Source organism: Eschscholzia californica, unplaced genomic scaffold, assembly GCF_041429995.1.
Source record: "Eschscholzia californica isolate CP2 unplaced genomic scaffold, dmEscCali1.0.p SCAF_3, whole genome shotgun sequence".
Taxonomy (NCBI): Eukaryota; Viridiplantae; Streptophyta; class Magnoliopsida; order Ranunculales; family Papaveraceae; genus Eschscholzia; species Eschscholzia californica.
Window position 1 is genome coordinate 16,667,648 of NW_028238420.1, and position 22,240 is coordinate 16,689,887.

Here is a 22,240-nt window from a genome sequence, read left to right on the forward strand (position 1 = left end):
TGGTTTAATTTTACACTTCATGCCATATACTCATCCTCGAGTCACATTGACATTAATACGATGGAGTGATTAATTAGACTAGAATGTATGCCTTTAACATTGAGTCAACCATAATTACTAATTCTCAAGTCTATATGTGGCTATCGCAAATAATGCTTTCCATTTAGATCAAAGGTATAAATGGTGAAATTAGTTGCCTTTCGTAAAAGCAAAGATGATCTATCTGGCACCATACTTTTTATCTTTTACCGAAGAAGTAGATGGTAATTAATTTAAAGTTCAATAACTCGAGTATAATAGACCCTTTATGTGAAACCCAAATGAGTTGAAATGTTCTCTTTGTTTTTCAGGTCCAACTACCGTAACAAGAACTATCACTGGTCTTCAAATTAGACTTTCGGTGACGCAACAAACATCAAACATCGAACTGGTAAGGCCTACTACTAATTTCTTTCTTAGTTATTTTATAAAGAAGAGAAGCAGAAAAGCAAAATTTGAATGTTAAAAAAAAAATCTCAATTAAGAGGGACTGTTTTTATCCAATATTTTATGGGATATTTATTTATAAACAAATAGAATTTTTTTTCCCTAAATCAAAAGCAGCAGTCTCCCTCTTTGATGCACTTCCCGTACCAGGTAATGTTCTTCTTATGTTATCGTCTCTCGTATTTCCATCCCTTATTTCACATTTTTTTTGCTGATAAATTTCATTAATTATGCTTATATTCTTTATTAACCTTTAAATCTCTCACGAAAAAGACTTTAACTTAATTGAGTAATCTACTTTTTCTATTCTAATTAACGTTATTCTCACTCTATCGGCAGATGTCAAGCAGAGTTTGGAAAAGAAATTCGAAGAAGTCAATGAAGATTATCAAACAATGCTACCGTTACAAATAGTGTAGTTTTTTTTGTTGCAAATTTTCTAATGGACGTATCCGTTTCTAATTATTCCGTAAATGTAAAGAAAGTATTTTGAATTCTGTTATTTGTTTTTGAACATTTAAGCTTTGGTTAGGTCTATTTTTGGTAAGCGATCATCATTAATTTTGATAGCGGGAGGTCCAATACTTATAACACGACATCTGCTCAACAACAATGTCCGTGTCGGAGGCACGGGTTATATCTAGTAAAGAATTAATTCAAGAAACTGAAAAGGCAATGTATCTCTTTTAATTTGAGATTTTGTTCACATGATTATAGATTAGGAAGTAATAGATAAATAGAGGTCAAACATGTTAAGTACTCCTACTGGATACATTTTTCTACCAATAACACCCCCGAACACAAATTACAACTTTCTTCTTAAAATCTCAGAAGGTGCTGAGTTTGAATCTCATTCTAAGGATTCTTGCGGTTTCGGAGATTCCAGCTACAAGAGAACCAGAAACGGAGAGCTTTCCTTCCTTTTCCGTCCGACTCCTTGGTCATAAGAATGTTGGACTTAAGATTAGGGGATTGGTCTTCTCCGACCCTTATTGTCCAATCTGAGAGTGAAAAGCTAATGCATTTCTCTTATTGAACATGGTTCTATGGTCGTATGTGAGCCCTGGATGTCGAATACGTACTTGAGGTGATCTTGTAGTTCCTACGGGGTGGAGACGATAGGGTCGTTCTATTGATTTTCTTCCTTTTGTCGCATTTCTCTAAAAGGGTTGAAGAGAGATGGTGCATCAAGTTGTTCGCAAGGGCCAACTTAATCTTCTTCCTCAGGATCCCACAGGAGGGAACACTAGGAGAGCCGCCGACTCCAACTATTGTCCATGTACGACGCAAATTATTTTGTGGTTCTAAACTCATTGACCCAACACTTTTAGACCCTAAACCCATCCCTAGTAAATTATATTGTGTATGTTTTTTGTAGTGGTTCATCTATAAATGTAAGGGTGAATTTCCTTTTATCTCCTCATTTTTTTACCAACTCCCGTTTTGATCTATATAAATGTCCGACATTTGTTTCGTCTCTCAGGGCAAAGAGAATTCCAACTTCTTCCAGAAATACTGTTAGGGGTCAAAAAGGAACTAATCAGGAAATTTTTTAAAATAATTAAATCCACCTCATTTCATAACTTCTCTCTTCCACTTCGTCTCTCCCTTTCTCTGATTTATCGGAACTCTCTCTAATCATCGGAACTCTCTAATCCTCGGTACTCTCTCTTGTCATCGAAATTCTCTCTCTTTCTCTCTAAAAAATTGAGATTTTATGTTAGACAGCCATGGTTTGCAGGCTGTGTTTGAAACTTAACCTCGGATCTGAAGATAGTAGAACTTGATTACCCGACTTTTTTGTTTGCCTAGCAACATGGAATGTTAACATTAGAATGAAAAGATTTGTTTATTGTTTATTGACTTGTTTACGGAACTAGATTAACTTAAAACAGGTGAGTGGGAATGCTATATCTGAATGAAGATAATCCTCGTTATGTGGTTTAGGTGCTCAGTATAAACAACCCGACACAGTTTCTATGGGATTGGAAGATTGATAATAGGATACATTGAGGTGATATTATTCTAAAAAATGACAGTGAATTCTCTGGTATAAAGGCAAATACGTTTAGATTATTAAGAGGGTGAAATTCTTTCTCTTTGTATGGGAGTTTCATTAACATGTTTTAGAGATCTAATTTGGAAAAAGTTTGTGTGGTTTCTTCCTATGTAATTCGGTAGAAAACAATATATAAACATAATTTTTCTACGAGTGTGTGAATTAGACTAGTCTAAAACGTTACTTCACTTCTAAGGCGGAATTATTTACAAGAAAAACAAAAACAAAAAAACACAAAAGGGGCATATTTTGATCAATTTCCATCACATCTCGTTAAAAAAATCTATATATCATAATAGGTTATACATCATTGTAATAATATACAAGTAATTGGTATACCCTGCCCTGCCATACGACTATACGAGTGAGTTAGTTCCATGGAGCTAACAAATTAATAATACCACCAAATCTCTCTTGGTATATTGATTTTTTTCTATGATTTACATACCAAACAATTATTTCCACAATTATGAAACTAAAACCACAACACTCACATTTACTAAATAATTAAATTATTTATTTCGTCCAAGGAAACATTTCGAGAGAGATAATTATCATATGGATATGGATTTTCTTGGAGTTTCCACGACAGTTTGTTTTCTTACATTATTTGATTCATAATATCAAATAAAAACATATCAGAATATAAAAACAAACCATACGACCACAATACTAGCCAAACTGATTAATTTATTATGGATTATAACTAATTTGATAGAAGCAGTACAACAGATAATCAGTACGAAGGAGAACCAGCTAACCGATACAAATGGAACCCTAATATTCTTAATCTAAGGAATGGAACGCCCAATATTGGCAGCTCCATTCATTAGGAGCTCATTAGATCGCATTATGATCTGATTCTTCAAACTTCCCATGTAGTTCTTCAATGACTCCAATTGCTCTAGACTTATTTGATCAACAGGTAGTTCCCACCAGTACTAGTTCACAGTGGCTTGCCTAGCCTGATCAAACTCCTGGCCCCTTCTTTTTTCTGCTTCCATTTGGGCCAAAGTGTCATTGTACTGGTTGATTAAGTCTCCGACAACAACCCTTCTATTGGCTTCAAGGATTGATGCCACAGGATTGTTGTCACGATTGTCGTTTCCAGAGAGGAAACAGTCAATGACAGAATTGACCGAAGGATGGCCGAATGAAAATGCTTTCCCAGCGGGTGAGAAGGCTACTATAGCAACCTCCGCACCACATAAAACCGAAAGCTCACTAGCTTTCTTGAAAGCACCCGCACGGCGTTTGGAAAAGGTTACCTGCCTCCTTTCCTCGTTTTGAATCCTCCTTATTTCAATCCTCTGTCTCCCCATGTTGGGCCTTCTTGGCATTGTAGCTATAGAGGAAAGAATAAGGAAAATGAATTTTAATGAACTTGGAAAGTTGAGGTGAAGGAATTTTGATGAACTTGGAAGGTTGAGGTGAAGGTATTTTGATGAACTTGGAAGGTTGAGGCAAAGGTATATATAGACAGGGGAAGGTCCTTATTGATGTACAAATTTTTCTCTCTCAATTAAGTAGTCAAGTAATCATTACTTGGTCATTAATTGTGATTCTTCTTTTACATACTATATAAATGACTATTAATATTTACCAAAAATAAACTATAATGATTTAGTTTTACTGAACTTCCATATTTAAACCACTACAAGATAGAGATGATGGAGGTAAAACTAGGAAATATTTAACAAGATTTCCGAGTGCATGCTCTAATTAACAATATTTTGTGAACACATATATTTTTTCTGTTTAAGTTAAAAATCTCATAAATTTTTACAGCTAAGAGAGTTGATTTTTGACTTATTAAAAATAGAAATAATTTATCATTTATAATTTGTCTTTAAAATACATAATAAAGAGACTGTTATTTGTTTTGAAAGTTTATTTGTATCCTAGTGATTCACAAATGCACCTAAAACCATTTGATAGAATTTCCAATCAACAATCTAATTTAATGGTTGATATTTTTTTTTTACATAATTTTCAATGAACTTGGAAGGTTAAGGTGAAGGTATATATATACATGGGAAGGTCCTTATTGATGTACTCATTTTTCTCTGTCGATTAAGTAGTAAAATAATCATTACTTGGCTCATTAATTGTGATTCTTCTTTTACATACTATATAAATGACTATTAGTATTTATAAAAAATAAACTATAATGATTTAGTTTTACTGAACTTCCATGTTTAAACCACTACAAGACATAGATGATGTAATAGTCCCACATTGCTCACAAGAGTGTCCAGAGACTGGGCTATATGTGTAAGCTCAAGCTTAGTAAGTACCGAGGCCTTTTGGGTGGGTTTGTGGTGCCTTCGCCAAGAACAAAACCCCGTACCCGTGTGGGCTTGGGCCTGGGTGGTTAAAGTGGGGACAATATCGGCAACTGCTAAGGCTTGGGGCTTTACAGATGATGGGAGGTAAAATTAGCAAATATTTAACAAGATTTCCTAGTAATATTAAAATTCCAGATAACATACAGAAATTGTTACCTCACCAACAAAATTAAGATGTACCTCTCCTGAAATGTTTGTACAATAAATAGTCCTAGCGCACATTGCGACCTCTGCATATGTCTTTAATGAAGTAATAAAATAAGAAACAACTTAATACGATTCCAAACCGAAATTTCAGACAACAAGATAGGGATAAATGTTCCAAGATACAAAAGAGACCAGTAAAGAAAAGGCATAGTGTAACTCATACGCACCCTTAGAAGATAGATCGGGTTGACGGGCATAATAGCAGTCCTAGAAGGTAATACTCTGACATAAAGTGACCTATCGGGGTTCCGGTAAAACCCAAAGCTTGCTTTGCACTTACTGATAAATAAAAATATAGTCTTTTTGAGGATAACATTCCGTATTTTGATTAAAAAAAAGTGATTGCAGAAACTGCCAACTAGATCAATATAAATGTAGCATTAGACTTACCTTCGTTACAAAATTCCACAAATCGAAAGCGGGAAGCTGAATTGGGATCACCACAAATACGATAGTCAGCCATGTGTGGAACAAAGTTTGAAAATCTTTAGACAAAACACAAATGTGAAACATGTTAATGAAGTTTTTGGTATTGATTGAAAGATCTACATCATTGTTTTCTTAAGATAATCTTTACTCAAATATTCTTCCATATTAAGACACAAAGGCAGAACTAAAATCTTGACGGTTAAAATCGTAAGAAAGACATAATAGTAAAAGGCCATATACGAAGGTGTAAATTTAAATGTGCGACACATGATATTTTCTTTTTTCATGAAAACACACGACTGTAAACTCCTAAATGAGTTAGGGTAAATAAATGAGCCATTAGTAATTGATTTATATAAAAATATGTCAAAATAATTCTTATAATTTTGAAGTGATTTTTTTTAACATTTGCCGCTCGCATTTAATTGCAGGTCAATTTGACATACACTATTTAGTTAGATGTTAGCCTTCATTTTTTCTGAAATGACTTGTACACAACCCAAATATTTGCTTTTTTTTTTTATTTTTTTTGGAAGTCGACTACGATCTACGTATGTCGTTACATTTGGCACTTGATACATCATAGATGTGATAAGTTCGATAACCGCCCACTCAAACACTAACTGAACCGGGCCTATAGCCCAACAACATTATTTACACCCTAATAATCCCAAGTCAAATAACCAAAGATTGCACCTTCTCTGGGATTCGAACCTGGGACCTCCAGGGATTTCTGGAGTTTATGTCAACACCTTGGAACCACTTGGGCTACCAACTGTTGACCAAATATTTGCTTTTTAGACATGTTTGTTTTAAGCAGTGCTAGCTTTGCTGCCCTTTTTTCTTTTTCCAAAGGAAGAGGAGAATTCTTTTTCGAAAAATACTGTTTTCAGATGGAAATAAACAGTGTTTTTTCCAAGAAAAAAACTGTTTGTTGGAAAACAAAAAGATTTTCGGGAAAAACGGTTTACGAAAAAAATAAAAAAGTTTTCCGAAAAAAAATTGTTTTAAAAAAACAATCGAAAAAATGGTTTCTGAGAACAAACAACTTCCGAAAACAATTGACGATTTGCGAAGAAAATGATATTTGAAAAAAAAAAAATTTTCAAATATTTTTTAAATAAATGTTAAAATTTTTTAATAATTTTAAATCTGGTAATTCTTATCGGTTACCATACAAACAAACAAAAAAATCATTTGGACTTATGAATCCGTGGAATTATGAATCTATATATTCATACTTCCTTCATCCAAACACACCATGAATGTATTTTAAGACATATATCTAAAAAAAAGAATAATTTTCCTTCACCCAAACACACCATGAATGTATTTTAAGACATATATCTAAAAAAAAAAGGAATAATTTGTAATCTAACTGGCACAAGTGAGGAAAACATACATGGGTTCGGCTAATTGGCTCCAACAACACCCAATTGATTCCTAGAAACACAAACACACAAAATGTGAGGTCAAGGGTTTGTGAACCTTTCAGCTAGTGCTAATTGACATCTTGGGTAGCAACTAGGAGACATTTATATATATCTTTCAAACCAACATCAAAGAACTCGAAATCATAAAAAGAGATGAAAAACAAAATAGAAGTTTAACAGGTCAGACAAAATAAACTAAAAACAAATAAATAAATAAGTAAAAGAAATGAAATAAATAAATAATATACTCACAATGACACACAAGATTTACAGAGATTCAAAGGAAGATTTGCATCCTCTTTGAGCTGATCTATAGAAAGCAAATCTTCTACATAAGGAGAACGTTGTACACAAGCACTCTTGCGTACAAATCTCATACGTACCCACATTTTTATAGGCTTCGATACATTCCTCTTAACCTCGAGGGTCTTATTTAGAATATTGAGTTTTCTTCTCCATGACCCTCCACTATCTATGTGGGACTATTCTTAAATCGCGTGATATAAAATAAATTTACTTAGTTTAGAAGAAAATACTAATTGTCTAAAAATACGGGATTTGTCCAAATTAAAATAGACAAATTAATTGAGTGTGACTTTGACTTCGCATTTACAACAGCTTGGCAATGAGATGATCCGAGAAGAAATTCTATACGTGTACTAATTAACATCTTTGAGCAAGGAATCCCATATCAGAAGCACTCTTTGCACTATTTTGCTTCATTTTTTCCCTATCAAATGTCGATTTAGAAAAATTTCTTACTAGGTACAACTATAAAAACTTCAAAGATTGAAAAATATACAGAGACATCAATTATTTAAGTAGTTTAGTTAGTGTATGCACATTCACAAAATTATAAAAAACCATGAGTACGTACACCTTTTTCAAAAAATGGTACTTATCCATGATCCTTTCACATAAGAATCCATACTTATCAATCAAATTAGTTTTTTATTTTTATTTCTTTTGTTATGAGAACCAAATTAGTTTTAGAGGCCAAGAAGGAAATATGAAGAGGTTAATAGTCTCATAAAAATAAATTTTAATCTAAAGGTGAAAATACCTCCATTTGGTTTTGTTTCCGATAACGATTTGCAATATCTTCATCAAACGATCAATTATTTAAGTAGTTTAGTTAGTGTATGCACATTCACAAAATTATAAAAAACCATGAGTACGTACACCTTTTTCAAAAAATGGTACTTATCCATGATCCTTTCACATAAGAATCCATACTTATCAATCAAATTAGTTTTTTATTTTTATTTCTTTTGTTATGAGAACCAAATTAGTTTTAGAGGCCAAGAAGGAAATATGAAGAGGTTAATAGTCTCATAAAAATAAATTTTAATCTAAAGGTGAAAATACCTCCATTTGGTTTTGTTTCCGATAACGATTTGCAATATCTTCATCAAACGATCAATTCATCCAACGCTTAGCAGCACTCACAACGGAGGATCTTCCGACCGTAACGGTTGAAGGAACAAATCTGATCAGTACATTCTCAGAGAACAACAAAAGAGGTGTACTCAAATTCCTTTTTTTTTTGAATTGTTAAGCGTGTGCCTCGAACCCTTGACCTATAGGGTGGAAGATAATACCTCTTACCACTCCAACCACGAGGTGTACTCAAATTCCTTTGCTCCAGGAAGATAGATATCAGTTAGGCAATGATGCGACTAGCACGGATTCTCCATGGGCCAAATAAATTCGCTCTAACGAAATCGCAGGACAACAAATTTTTTATCCGATTCAAAATGGCAAGTGAATTGGGGTTTGTTCTTGACAGTTCACCTTAGAGGATTGCAGAAGAACGGGTGGTCCTGAACGAATGTGACGTTCAATTAACACCAGAGGAACATACATTTGAATCGGCCAAATTTTGGGTTCAAGTGCATGGCATTCCTGTAGGCCATCTTAACAACACAACGGTGAACAAGATGGCAGGAACGATCGAAAACTTCAATCCCACCACACCGGAGGATGTTTCTCGATGGAGAGTCTATGGTCGAGTTAAAGTTGAATTTAGTTTAAATAAACTACTCCCGCAGAGAGTTAATTTGGAATTCTCTAACACGAAATTGATCTCAGTCGAACTACGTTTTGAACGACTACCTCCTTTTTTTTGTTTCCTATGGACTAGTTGGACACACCGTTAAATTTTGTCCAATTATTCTTCAGTTTAACGATCTTCTATAATGGAATCTAGCGAATGAACAACGTTCTTGGGTTTCTAAGGCAATCGAACCAAAATATTATGAACTATTTAAAGTGCCTTTTTTTTTTCTATGGGTACAGGAAAGGAACTGGAATCTTTCAGTGGCATGGACATTTTGAGTGGAGGTGGATCACATGGAGATAAACGAACACATGGTCCGACCATGAACGACAACCAACAGTCCCCTCATTCAATGACTCCTTCAGCGATCTCCTTACTCATCTCAATCACACCAAAAAGTTGAAAATGATTTCACCGGATGGACACGTTATGGGAGTCACTACTGGAACGCCCATACAAATTAATGCAGATACTACTACAGGAGGGACCTCTGCGACGTTCAAAAATTCTGTTAACATGACAGTGCACACCCCTCACACACTTACAGAAGGACAAGGGGAGGAACTACAACGACGTGCATACAAACGATCATCCACATTAAGTATCACTGACTCGGCACTGGCAAGGGCATCCATAATACCGCAAGAATTATGAGTTGTCTTGCCTGGAATTGTGGGGGGTTAGGAAACGACCTGACGAAGGCAACTTTGAATAAGTTCCTAGGGTCGACCTTGTCCAAATTGGTTTTTTTATCTGAGACTGGTATATTTACTGTTTTTTATTTACCTACTTTTACTAATTTCGGTTTAGATAATATATTTCTTGTCCACTCCCAACGCAGAAGTGGAGTTCTCTTATTACTCTGGTTCAACGATTTCTCTATCTCTATTAATTACTCTTCTCAAAGCTTGATTCATGTCACTATTTCAAGTATGGATAAAAAATCGGATTGGGACTTCTTTTGTATCTACGACCCTCCTAGGATACTAGATCGGCCGCATTTTTGGAATGATTTACTTAATCACATTTTAATTACTTCTAATCCTATATTTTGTACTGGTTTTTTGAATAATATTGTTTCATCTTCGGAGAAATAGGGTGGGACGACATCCTCCCCTTTTTCCACCCAATTTAGGTCATTCATTTCCTAGTCTGGTCTCCTTGACCTAGGCTTTAACGACCCCGCTTTTACCTGGACTAATAACCGCTCTGTACACCATCTCACACGAGAACGATGGGATAGGGCCTTTTGTTCTTACACCTGACTTTTGGAATTTCCTGATGCCAGTCTATTCCACCTCCCTAGGTACAATAGTGACCACTCTCCTATTTTACTTATTTTCAAAGTGGAAGGTCGTATCCTCCCGACTATCTCGAGATATAAGATTTATTGTTCTAAACATAATAATTACGTTGCCACTATTACTAAAGGTTGGGAAGAGAGTTTGGGCCCTTTTCATGAACGAGTCTGTCAGGTGAAACAGACTCTAACGACATGGAGCAAGTTAGCTTTTGGGGGTCTTATCATTAAAAGCGACATACAAGAAAAACTAGTCTACCTTGAAGAGGTCCATGGTACGAAAATGGAATAGAGGTCAAAATTACATTGGGCCCAAAATGGAGATCGTAGCTCTAAGGCATTCCATATGGCCATGTCTTAGAGAAGACAAAAGAATAAAATTCACCAATTGACTCTACAATCTGATACTACGTTGATGGATGAAAAAGAAATTGCTCACGACCTGGTGTCATTTTTCTAGAATTTATTCCGAGTTGATTCTGTCGACCCAACTCCCATTGAGCTACTTACTTAATGCATATCATGTGATATCGGACACATAAATGGACTACATCTTAAGGGAGCCAACTACGAAGGAGATAAAGGAAGTAGTGATAGAAATGTAGTCAATCAAGTGTCCTGGATCCGACACTTTTCCATGCCATTCCATTCAACAAAATTAGGGCATCATAGGATCTGATCTTATCACTTATATCCGAACCACCTCCAGGTCAGGTAAGATCGACTCGGTCATTAACAATGCTATGTTGGCCCTAATTCCTAAAGTCAGACACCAAAGTATGGCCTCCTATTTCAGACATTTATCACGATGCAACTCAATTTATAAATTCATCACGGAAATAGTGGCCAACCGAATCAGCCCATACTTAGACAATGGACCATGTGGACTCGGAATGCCTTTGTCCCTACTCGAAAAATCTTGGGCATTATCATTATGACTTAAGAAATCATTCATTCCATGCATTAATCTACCTCCAAGAAAGGAGGGTTTTCCCTCAAGATCGATATGGCCTAAGCATATGATAGGGTCAACTAAGACTTTCTAGCAAAAGTCCTGAGAGCCACTGGGGTTTCGGGTCTATTCTTGGACCTCATACTATCATGCATAACATCTCCTACCTTTAGTATACAACTAAATGGTAATCTATATAGGGAAAAAGTGACTTCTCGAGGTCTAAGGCAGGGTGCCCACTCTCCAAATAACTTTTTCTTCTAGTCGCTCTTTCTACTCATTCATCATTATAAATCAAACAGTTTGTACACTAGTTACAAGATTACCTCGACTAACCTTAACATATCCCATCTCTTATTCGCGCATGACCTCATCCTTTTTGGAAGGGACACTACCATGAAACCCAATGCCATAACTAACATTATTATTACATATGCTAAATTTTCTGGTCAACTGGGCAACTTTGAGATATCATCAATTTACTTTGGGAGAGGGGTTCCTTCAGACATCAGAGATCAATTCACCAGCTCCCTCCAAGCTCCAACCATGTCCAACCAAGTTATTTATCTAGGGTCTTTTCTCTTGAAGCCAGTTAAACGGATAAATAGCTTCTCCTGGTTAATTAAAAATTTCAAAAGTCACTTTCAGATTAGAAGAACAAACTTATCTCCCAAGCTGGAAGAACAGTTCTTATAAAATCAATCCTGCGAGCTTATTATACTTATACTTTTAGATATCAAAAGATTCCTAAATAGGTTACCCAAAAACTCGAACAAATAAAGAGATGCTTCTGGTGAGGACACTCAACAACAGAGAAGAAAATATACCTCATCAACTGAAATATCATATGTTCAGCTAAAAGGTATAGGGGTTTAGGGATCATAGCTCTTTCATAAGCGAATGACTCCCTCATAGGAAAAATGACTTGGAGGTATCTTACCAACCCTGAAGCTATATGGGTAAAACTTTTAAACTCCAAATACATAAAATCAGGTAACTTCGGGTCGATTACTTCGCCTTCTTCAGCTACTCCATTTTGGAGAGCTCTATTATATTCAAGTGAAACCTTCTCTAGTAACGAGACTAAAGTTCAACATTCCTTACATAAGATGAGTGAAACACTCATGTTATAAGGAATCTCTCTGATTTTGTCGATGAGAGTTTTAACGTTCAACTTTTGAAGCACTCTCATTTGTGGGTTCTCTAATGTACCATACATTCATGTAGTTGACTTAAGTTCTCTTTATTCCTATAACCCAATAAACAAGGGTATTAGTCAATCTGACATGTTAGTCTTTATAAGTCATTATTGTCCAATTAATGACTTTCATATCTGATATCAGGTGAAAGTTTAGTTTTGGATCTAATCCGTGTAAACTTTTCTTATTATCATTTTGACTGAAGAACGCTTCCCATCAGTCTTCTATGATAATATCAGTTTCTTAATACTGAAATTGGTGCTTCTAAAAATCTAATTATTTTCTTATATTAATAGAGTTCGCAATAGCTTCCAGCTTAAAAACCCTTTCAGCCTTTTGTCTTCCTAGTCAAGACTGTCATTTATTAGTTTGAAGATTGCTTTTTATGCCTTGCTTCAACCTTTCTCTTTCTTGTTTTTCTGAGATTTTATCCTAGATGCTCTCAGCATGATGAGACGTTCTCTCTTCGCAGTTGATAACACAAGAAAATGTCCAATCTGATTCTCTTAACTTTAGTTAGTATATTTCGAGACATTATTTTTATAAACTTAGTGTTTCTCTTACCCAGGTGTCTTCTAAAGAATTTAGCACGATAAACGGATAACAACAGGCAAAAGACGCATCGGAGGCAATTCGGTCATTTGGTGATAAAGGTACTCTGGAAATTTTAGCCAGTGTTGATACTCGTATGAAAAGCAGAGTCAAAGATGGACCCAACAACGAAAACGGAAGTCAAATCGGAGTCCGGATGAGCAAAATAGAGTAAGTCAAAGTTTGGGTCAAAGTCAGTTTACTAAGTAAACAAAGAACGTCCAAAGACACGTGGTGCAAATCCAGAACGGTGATATGATTTTCGGTACACTGGTGGCATGAAAGAGACATATTCGGGATGGCTGATGAAGTAGGATCATGTACTCATGCGCACCCAAACTTCAGTGCTCCCTGCAAAGATCTAACGATCGAAATCACGCTAGCGATACGTGGATCCATTTGAGGGATGTGATTCCTTCACTTTACGGGGTCGCGGAGCATAATATCATGGTTCCCTCTTATCTTATCTCATCAATATAATTCCCTCCATTGACGAATTTGAAATATCTTTCCAAACACAGTAAAGAGATAAAAAACTATATATAAAAAGCAGAGAGGGATGAGCGATTCAGATTCGTTAGAGAGAGAAATCAAGAGTAGTTGATGATTTGAAAGAGATTATGATAAGATCTCTTGCTCTACAGTAGAGAAAAGGAAAGAAAAAGAATATAACTGGAGATTTATCTTCATTAGTGTTTTTAGAGGGAGCAACTGAGTTTCAGAGATAGAGAATCGTGGATTTTACAGAAAAGAGATTAGAGAGCTAAAGATTTTTTTTCCTACATAGAAGGAAAAAAGATTAAAAATAATTGATTTTTAGAGAAGGAGCTGGACAATTCTTTGATGGGAGACTTACTGAAACCCCCGTCTTCTGAGAAGCTCTTTACGTAAATCCCCATGTTTTATTTCTAATAACATATATCCCCATGTTCTGTTAGATTTAACGGAAAATCTAGGTTTGTTGAAGTGTAATTACCTATATGCCTATTGGCTAAATATACACGGTTTAAAACAACACCAAAACATGGGCGCCTTCAACAAAATGGGTAGGCATTTATAACATAAACCCACGTCCCATACACCCAAATCAGACAGAAGTCTAATCTCCTTCCTCCATTCCTGAAATCCCCAAATCAAAAATTGGGTTCCATGAAAAAGTAACTTGAGTTTCCATTCGAAGTGTTAATAATATCGAGCTAGGGTTCGTATTGAGTTATCATCTCTCGTCTCCATATAATCTCTCTCGTCTCCCCTTATGTTGTCTCGTCTCCAGGTACTCTCTTTCTCTCTCTCTCTTTCTCTCTCTCTCTCTTCCTACTTCATTGGAACGATTACATTTCGAGCTAGGGTTTTATAATATATAATCTGAGTTCATATTGAGTTCAAATTGAACAAGGGTTCATATTAAGTTCATTAATTAAATATTTACTTCATATTGAGTTCATTATAATTATAGTTCATATCCCTTAAATTTTATACTATAAATGTTATACTTCTGAAATTTCTGAAACTTCTTAATGCTTACTAAGAATCAATCTCTTTTTGGTGATATTGCCACCGGCAAAGATAGCTTAATGGAAGATGCTCAAGCTGTAATGTGTATATTTAATTTAATTTGGTTAATCGAAGAGAGATTGCTTAGTTTATGATCCAAGAAAGAACATGGAGATTTATTTAAAGAGCTTAGTAAAAGGTGGTGTAAAATGCAAAGGGGCAACAAAGTAATATTAAAAAATTTAAAGTTAAATCTAACCGAACATGAGGATATATGTAATTATAAATGAAACATGGGGATTTATGTAAAGAGATTTTCAAAACACGGGCGTTTCAAAAATTCTCCCTCCCTTCTTTGATTTAGAGAGAGAAAGAATATTGGAATCAAAGAGGTAGAGCGTGAGATTTCTTATTTCTATTTGTATTTAGAGAATGAAGTCAGTGGTGACGAAGATTGTTTCAGATCGAGATAAATTGGAGGAAATATAGTAAAAAGATTTATTAGAGAGAGAGAGAAGGGGGCTGGTTTGGTTTCTTCACCTCTCTATAAAAACAGAGGTCAGAACAAGCGCATATCATCTTATCATCGAGGAGGTCGATTGGGGTTACACTGAAACAAAGAGAGCTTTGTCTCCCTCTTCCACTCTGGACATCAAGAAATAATTTTTAGAGGAATAAACCATCTCTCTGATCATCTTCTTCGAAGTAAAAGGAAACAGTGAGAAATTCTAGAGAGAGACAGAAAATCAGTTTCTCCTTCCTTTTCACTATTGTATTAGAGAAATTTAGAGAGAGCGAGAGAGAGAGCTGCAAAAATAGAAAAGTTACAGCGAGAGAGAGAGGAATGAATTATTATTATTAAATTTTTATATTTTTTTTCTTCTTTTCTTCTTTTACATTAGATAAGAGAGAGTGAGATGATTCCAGAGCAAGAGAGAACTTAGGAGGAAGAAATACAGAGAGGCTCATCATCATTATTAATAAGCCTCCCATTTGGTGATCTCAATTTTTGTACTGAAATTCCTTATGGTTTCTTTGATTAATTTGATAAAGATGAGTGACTGAATCTCTTTAGCTAGGGTTTAGATGAAACTTTGATCATCAAGTTCTTGATGTAGCCTTTTCATCATAATATCGTGTTTAAACTCTTAGTATAATTTTAGTGATTTTCTTTCATTGTTTATGCTTTAAGCTTGACCCACCATCATTAGAGTAGCTTCTTTTATGGTTAATGCTTGATAAGTTATTAGACAATAGTTAGTATCCATGATGTGGTATGAGTTCGATCTTGTCGACGATATAGTTTTCATTGTTTATGCTTCTGATTTGATCCATCATTATTATATTATATTCATTTATGGTGGATGCTTATTAGTTGTAAGTCAATAGTTGACTCATCATCATTCGAGAGAATCCAGTTATGTAATGTCATTGACGAATAGGTTGTTATTTGACCATGATTAGGCATATTCGAAACCCTAGGGTTTCTCCTATTGATACTCTTCTATTATTATTTATGTTCGTTAGTTGTTTAAGTATTTTATTTATTTATAATTTTATCAAAAATCAAATCTGAAGAGATCGTGCTAGTTCTAGATTAAGAACAAATTGACTAAGCTTTAAGGTGTTGGGGTATGGTGTCTCTTAGTGTTCTAAGCGGAATCTCAGACATCTAATGTCTAACACTAGTATTCCCAGGATCTCATGCACAAGCTTAAAATGAACAAAGTTAGATAGAGATTGTCACCTTAATCGCTATCTCCCACAGACTTAAACTGTTGAATATAAGAAGACCAATAGCTCTTATTGTAGCTCATCTACTTGAGACACCGAGTTATCAACTTGATCTTCCACCTCAAGTTTAGCTAGAACTTTAATGGAGGTTAGACGAAGAACACCGTCTTCTTTAGACTAGATAGATAGTTGGGAACTGTTCTCTCTTTCTTTCTCTACTTGATGTTGTAGAGTCGGAAATTTTCTTTGAGAATTTTTCCACCCATAATTCTGTTCTATTGAGGGCTTATATATAATCCCAAAGTTAGAGTCCTACCCTAATTAGGCTTCCTAAAAGTCCAAAACAGAAGCAAAACCAGGATTTCTCAGAAATAGAAACCTCTTTCTATTTTCTCCTTTTCCTTGTTATGGTTGGCCTACCTATGCCCTGAATGCTAGGTCTGGCCGACCCCTTTTAGTGTGGCCAGTCTAGGCATGGCAGGCCCCTTTTAGTGTGGCCGGCCTAGGCATGGCCGGCCCACTAATGTGCCTTAATTGCCACGGCCTAGGCATGGCCGGCCCACTAATGTGCCTTAATTGCCACGGCCCAGGCATGGTCTGTAGGGGAATAACCTAGTGTATCTCTTACACCTAATTGAATAGCGTTGGTAGCGGAATCTCAAACATCATATGTTTAACACTATTTCCAGGATCTATACATGAACATACCAATGAACTAGATTACCTCTTAATCGCTTTCCCACGAACTAAATTCCGATCAGTATTCGGAAGATAAGAGCTCCAAGTGTAGCTCCTCTACTTGAGACACCGAGTAATGACTTGAACTCCCTCCTTTCAGTCAGCTAGGACCTTCTTGAAGGTTGAGATGAAGAACTCCTTCTTCTTGACTAGATACTTGAGAAAACTCCTTTTCTCTCTCTCTCTCTGAGATGTATATTCTGAAACTCTTTCAGTTAACCCTCTCAGTTGTTGAGAATTCAATCTCTCTCTTTAGGTTGTATAATTAGGTATATATAGAAATCCCTAGAAGAGGTATTAGACTCAAACTAGGATTCCATAAACCTAAGTAATAGGCAACACCCAAAATACCCTCCATTGGGTCTCTTAAGTGTGGCCGGCCAACATAGCCCTTTATGGGCTTCCTTGGCCGGCCCACTTAGGGCCTAGCCGGCCATCACATGGCCGACCCTATTGCCTGGGCCGGCCATCACATGGCCGGCCTTCCTAAAGCCATTCCGGGCCTCCCTTTTGGGCCCGGACATGTTTATCTCTTCGGACTTCTCCGAATCTTTCAGGACTTACCAATAACGGATCCAATCCACTTATTTGCCATTATCCATCTAGTCAATTCTCTCCGTTCAAATCATTACTCTGTTGTGTAACCCTTGTAGGATCCGGTCTATGTTAGCCTCGAATCAACTCTTGATTCGACGATCGTAGTTGGCTTCTAGCTCAGCATTACGACCCCTAATTGGACCGGACTAATGATCTTCCGAATAAGGTCATTAAGATCCTAATAGCCAAATTGCACGCATTGCATCCTTGGTCGAAGGACACTCCTTCGGAAGGATACCATTCCTTCAGACTTTAGGCATCATATCCTTCAGTCTCCCACTTGTACTTAGAACAAGTGCAATGCTCGATTCCCATGTTTTTTCGTATCTCATCTGATATGTCATATTTATCAGACTCTCTTGATCCCGAGAACAACTTCCAATCCAAACGATTAACTCTTAATCCGTTTGAGCACGGCCATGCATTTTTCAGTTGTTTCTCATCAAGTGGCCCAGAGATACTTTATCCTGATTTTACTCAGGAAAACATAATCCATTCTTGTACTCCCACTCAATTTCATGTCTATCCTGTCTCCCCCAGTATGCCGCTTTTATAACCACTTTTTACGGATGGCGTTTGACGGTACCAAAGTTCGACATTCCTTCCATAAACTGAGTGAGTACTCATGTTTTGAGGAATCTCTCCAATTTGCTTAAATGAGAGTTATGACATCTTATAACTTCAACTCTTGAAGTACTCTCATTCGGCGGGTTTCCAGTGTATCAACTATACACCCATGAAGTTGACCTTTGAATACTCCTATTCCCATAGCCCAAGAAACAGCGCTATCTTGTCAATCACTCATGCTAGTCTTCCTAAGTCATTATTGTCCAACTAATGACCTGGACTAGGGATTGTAGGATCATGTGCTTCCATGTTCACTTAGTAGGGTTTCTTTCATTAGATCACGTATCTAATAAACCTACCTGGAACACTCCATCCTTTTGGACTGTCGTCTAAATTCTAAACCACAATTTAGATGACGAAATAAACCCAGTTTATTTCGGATAACAAGAGTCTGTAAAATTTGAGCACCCGCGTGAATTCCTTCACGTTCTCAAATTTACAAGTCTTTTTAGGATTCTCCTCCTGGATCCTAATTCCTTAGACCCGAGCATCTCATGATCGTTCTAAGGTGACAGTTTAGTTTCCTTTTCACTTCGCTTTGTTATTATCTTGCTTTCGAACTCTTCGTAAGCTGTTATGATAATATCAGTTTTTTCCCACTGAAATTAGTACTTCCCAAGTTCTAATTTTACTTTCTTATCTAGTAGAGTTAAGTAACGACTCCCAGCATGGAAAACTCTTTCCCATCTGTTAGCCCTTCCTAAAAGATTCCTATCTTTATTTTCGGAAGATTACTTTTATGACTTTCTTCAACCTTCTGACTTGTATGGGCGACGTCATCCTTTCGTACTCCAAGTACTTATAGATGTTCGGGTAAACAACAATCATCTCATGATCGTTCTTATGTTTTCTAACATAAGTGTCTCTCCTGTGTTTATCACGGGAGTTGGGTAGAATTTCTCTCCAAGAGAACTTCTTATTCAGACCTCTTCAAAACTCCTTTTGAACGAGTCTTTATCATCCTCCGGTCTATCTCCATAGACTTTTGATGCCCATGGTTAATTCACCCTCGTCTTCTTGTCCTTTCTTGTATGTCTCCTACATACAAGACCTGAAACAACTCTTGTTTCACTCCCACTTACCTTCTTGTCTCACAAGATTAACCATTCTTACTCTTATCTCTTTGGATTTCCGATCCAATTTCAGAGTGGTTTCTGCTATAGTTCTTTTGAATCTTCTAAAGATTCCTTGGGGTTTTTGAGTAACCTTCTTAACTCCTTAAGAAGTTTCCAGGCGATCGTCTCTTTGAACCATTCAAGTCGACATCCCTTTTCACGTAAGCCGAGTAACTCTTACTTTCTTTCGTTTTAAGCCGAGTAACTCTTACTCTCTTTTGTTTCAAGGCAAGTAACTCCTTACTTCCTCTTGTTGCTCTTTATCGAATCCCATTCGATTTTTCTCCTCCCACTTGTCTTCTTAGAAGGACCCTCCTTTTAATGAAGACACCATCGAGAGCAACAATCTCATTGTGTTCCGATGATTGGCGAAGAAACCCCGTTCTTCTTCTTGAAGAACTTATGTCTAACACGCTTTAGACATTAGAATAATTGACAATTTTAGAACTCCTTCTAAAATAATATCCATATTCAGATGGACTCAATTATTCACTATAGCTTTTTAGGTTTTTAGTGGTTTGGCAGATACGTATTAGACTTTGTGTTTTGGAAGACCGATGACTATCGAACTTATGATCTCATCATATTCTTTAGTCATCCAGACCCACTTCTTGATTTAGGATTTGTTTCTAAAACTTCTCCACAATCAAGTCTTACGTCCATTCTAATCACACTAATCGCAGACTTTCATGTCTAACATTATTTTCTACGATTAACTGAACTCTTGTACTCTTACAAGATTTAGAATGACTAAGTCGGATCATTCGTTAAAATTACTTAAAAGTTAGATAGGCTCTTTTAAGAACATCATAAAATATCTCATATTTTATTCACTCCCATAATCTCATTACAGAGTCATTGTTCTAAAAAGAAAAAGAAATACTAAAACTACTTTAAAGTATTGCCTATCGAGTCTATGATCCTTCTTGAGCTTTTCCAGCAACTCTTGCCTTCTCAGCTTTCGACAGGTTCATCTCCTCTTCAATAAATACTCAGCTCCCTCTTGCTCCTGTCATTCATAATGATAAGAGTCTTTTAGGTATCACATACCTCGAGGAATGTGTATTTAATTGAATAACTTTTAATAATTTTTACCTTGACCGGAACTCCCAGCTCAGTCGTTTAGATCTTCCAAGAATCGCGGGCAATCTCTTAATCGAATATGAGATGTACTACCGCACACAAGACATCTCTTGTTAGGAAGGATAGTTCTGGGTCTTGGTGCTTTCCTGCCCATTCTCCTGCCAGACTGCTTCCTTCTCCTAACGTCTTCCGTTCCCGTATTTACAGTCTCCCGAATTCCTAGAATCTCTTCTAGAGTTTCAGGGGTGCTGAACCTACTTTCAGCAACTTCCAAAATCGCCAGTAGACTTTCGAAGGATACCCGTCCAAATTATCTTCAAAGTTTGCTACTACATCCTGAAACCTTTCATCCAATGAATTCAGGATGATGTCAACCGCCATTACGACTGGCATAGGAGACCCCATCCATTCCATGTCTTTGAAGTGATCAATCATCTCCAAAACATGATAACGGACGGGTTTCCCTTTCTCCAGTCGCATTCCCAGTGTCACCATTGTGATTCTAAATCTTTCCATTCGACATTGTGTTCCAAACACTTCTCTTAGCCGTCGAATAATGGTGTATGCCTCCATTTCAATGAACATATCTATATATTTTCTTTCCATGGCCATTAGTATTAAACCGGTTACTGGCGCTGACTTCCTTCGAATATCGTCTACTTGCTTACGTTCTTCATCAGAAGAAGTTTCTGAAAGCACGGGGATCGGAATGACCAAAATACCCCTAGTCTGCATTTCTCCGACTTTTATCCGTTTTGCAGACATAACTCTGAAAAAGGTACCTGAGTAGAAAAAGAGGCAATTCATGAGAGTAACTTGCCCTAGATAGACTAACTTGTCCAAATTAAGAGACTAAGATGGGACATTTTCATGTCTCATCATTCCTTTCCCATTGAACGAAGTTGGTATCGTTCAATTTCTCAAGTATGGTGTAGAGGTTGAAGATGTTTGTTGTCATAATTAAACTACATGTAAGAAATGCGAAAGTGATTAAACTTGTTATCCTGACAATTTTCTTAATTTGCCTATATTATTCTACTTTTGTTGTCCCCTTAGAATAATATAATTCCAAGATCCCATTTCTTCGAAATTAAGCGTACTTTGGCACTGCCCTTAATTCGTCGTCCTGGGTGAGTAACTCCTTACTGATCATATCTCATATGACTCTTGGTTAACGATTTAAACATTAAATCGTCCTTTAGCCTCGAAGTCCAAAACCCTTTTGCTGACTCGTTTGAGAATAACCATTTAGACATGTAGACCTCTTCATAGATCTACCCGTATTGTCCCGAGGTAAAAGATGGCACCCTGCTTTGGCATGACCCACCATCGATGAACAAGGGCTCAACAGGTGTCTTAATCTGGGTAGGCTTTACTCAAAATTCTTTTTGGGACTTATAACTTAATTTATCAAGTTGCGTTACTGTGAACTCTTGCATAACCATTCATGATTTATTACGTAAAAGTTTATGTGGGTTTGCGTAATGATTTGTTAAATCTTAGTATTACCCCTTAAAAGATCCCATCTTTTAAGTTTATTTCTTGTTCGCCTATGGTTCGATTGGATTCATATCCAAGAACCTCTATTGACTACTCCCACTTGAACCATGATCTCATCATTCAGTTCGTCAATAGATTCTAAGACCCTATACTCTAAGTATTATTCGGGCACAACTCTTTGCGCTTAGAACAAGAAACGATAATCCTATCTAAAGGTATACTATTCTACGCAATCACACACATCCATACATACAAAAATATGACAATCATAATAAATAAAGTATGTATC

General features: G+C 36.3%; 2 long non-coding RNA genes across 3 annotated transcripts in view; one reads left to right on the forward strand and one right to left on the reverse strand.

Annotated features, from left to right (window-relative positions):
* Positions 1–22,240, forward strand: part of LOC147548733 (uncharacterized) — a 34,357-nt gene that overhangs the window by 9,522 nt on the left and 2,595 nt on the right. The gene's annotated exons all lie outside the window — the stretch shown is intronic.
* LOC147548734 (uncharacterized) lies at positions 5,074–7,331 on the reverse strand. Of its 2 annotated transcripts, XR_015238825.1 has the most exons (5): positions 7,215–7,331; positions 6,932–6,972; positions 5,491–5,526; positions 5,268–5,379; positions 5,074–5,133 (listed from the first exon to the last, which is right to left on the reverse strand). It is a non-coding gene; the product is annotated as an uncharacterized LOC147548734 (long non-coding RNA). The 2 variants fall into 2 exon arrangements; XR_015238824.1 differs by having other exon boundaries at positions 5,082–5,379.